The following is a 2,492-nucleotide window of genomic DNA, read 5'->3' on the forward strand; positions in this document are numbered from 1 at the left end:
TAAGACACCAATCTTACCAGATCGGGCCCCAATCTTGTGTTTTATTTAGCCTTATTTAGGCCCTGTCTCCAGAGAGATTCACAGCGGGGGCGGGGGGGGGGGTTAGGGCTTCAATGTATGAGTGATGGGGATATGAACATTCAGTGCACAGTGCATGGCTTATTAAAGAGTTCTGCTCATGGTCCATTTATTAGGTAGGAACTAGCTATACTTGTTTCTACTTGCACATGCTTAACTTTAAAACTAAAGTCAGTAGCCTGGGGGAGGGGGGGAGGTGGTGGGAGAGGAATCAAGACATCTTTGTGGCAGAAAAATTAAAGATAGAAATAAACCTGCTGCCTTCTTTCCTGGGCCCCTCTTCAGCTCATGAGATAGATCCCATGCAGCCCTTCCAGCCCAAAAACATCAGAATCATGGACTCCAGAAGACAATGGCCAGCAGTGACCACACCAGGCCATCTGCACAAGAACTGGCCAGACAGACAAATGCCAAGGGATACAGAGCTCTTGGTTAGAACTCAAGCACACAGAACACAGAAGAACAAGAAGAACAAAGAAAGGACAGATGAAATAAATAAAAATCAAATAGTAAGAAGATAGACTTAAACCTAAGGACATTTGGTGATGGTATATAAATGGTATAATGACTTTAGTTCAAAGAAGTTGTCAGCCCGGCTCAGTGGTGCATGCCTTGTAATCCCAGAGACTCAGGAGGATGAGACATGAGGACCTCAACTTTAAGACCAAGTTCAGCAACTTAGCGAGGCCCTGTCTCAAAACATTTTTTTAAAAAGGGCTAGAGATGTGGCTCAGTGATAAAGCACCCCTGAATTAGATTCCCAGTACCAACCAAAAAAAAAAAAAGAAGAAGAAGTTGTCAGATGTGACTTAATGAACAGTAAAATTGAAGTATACATAGGCTGCCTCCAATAAGCATACCTTAAATATAGGAATACAGGATAAGGTAAACCATGAACAAAGATATACTTTCCTAACATTAATCAAAGGAAAGATAAAGTAGCTCCATTAAAAGTCAAACTATGTAGGTTTCAGAGCAAAGTTTATTACCAGGGCAAAGAGGATCATTTCATATTGATAATAGGATCAACTCATCAAGAAAACATATAATTCTATGTAATTGATGTAACTGATGTGATTCAGCAATCTGTATACAGGGTAAAAATGGGAGTTCATAACCCTTTTGAATCAAACTGTGAAATATGATATATCAAGTTAGATGTAATGTTTTGAACGACCAACAATAAATATATATATATATATATATATATATATATATATAAAGAAAACATACAATTCTAAATGTTGGTGTACTTGATAATAGCTTCAAAATATATGAGGAAAACTGATAGAACTGCTAAGAAAAATAAACAAACAGTAATTATACTTCAGTGTCCCTCTCAGTGATTGACAGCCCCTGTAGACACACAATCAAGAGTCTGGCTCCAATATTTTGCTGTTTGACCACTGACAGCTTTTAAGCCACCTGTCTGTCTGTCTCTCCCCACCCGACTCCCCACCCGGCTTTCTGTTCCACATCCGAACAAGCCGAAAAGAAAGCCTGGGTGCTCTTTCCTTTGGCACCAGTCCATGAACTACTTCATACCATGAGTCCCTGACCACTTACCCCGACCCACACAGGCACCTCAACATGCCTCACCCCTGACCACCCTGAAAGCCCCAACTCAGTCTCCTTCCCTTATTTCCTCAACCCATTTTGGACCTTCTTGGGTGGAGATCTATCCCGTAAAGTGACCATAATAAATAATCACTGGGAATATAGAAGACTTGATGTCAACCAACTTGGCCTGGTTGACAGTTTCAAGGATGCTCCACCCACAGCAGAATGCATTCTTTTCGTATGCACGTAGTTCGTGTACCAAAATAGACTATATTCTGGGTAGTAAAAATGAGTGACAATGAATTTTAAAGGATTCAAGAGACAAAATGTTCTCTGACCACAATGGGATTAAATTTGAATCAATAACACTCCACTGGAGAGTCCCTGAATGTTTGGAAATGAAATAACACCCACGGATTGAAGAAGAAATCAAAAAAGAAATTAGAAAAAGAAGTTTGAATGAAAATGGAAAAAAAACTTTCAAAATGTGTGGAATAGTGCTAAAGGAGATTCATAGCATGAATCTTTCCTATTTTGGAAAGGAAGGAAAGTTCAGTTGATGACCTCATCTTCCACTGTAAGAAGCTCGCCAAAGAGAAATTAAATCCAAAGCAGACGATATTGGGCAGTAAAAGTCAATAGAACAGAAAAACAATAAGAATATCAATGACACCAAAAATTAGCACTGGAGAAATAATAAAACTGAAAACCACTGGTCAGCTGGGTCAGGAGAAGAAAGAAGTCAAAAGGACACATATTACAAGGGAGGCTAGATCAAGACCGTCCACAGATATTAAAAAAGAATTAGAAGGGAATACTATGAGAACCACATGCCAATAAGTTTGACAGCTTAG

This window comes from Urocitellus parryii, chromosome 13 (genome assembly GCF_045843805.1).
Source record: "Urocitellus parryii isolate mUroPar1 chromosome 13, mUroPar1.hap1, whole genome shotgun sequence".
In the NCBI taxonomy this organism is placed as follows: Eukaryota; Metazoa; Chordata; class Mammalia; order Rodentia; family Sciuridae; genus Urocitellus; species Urocitellus parryii.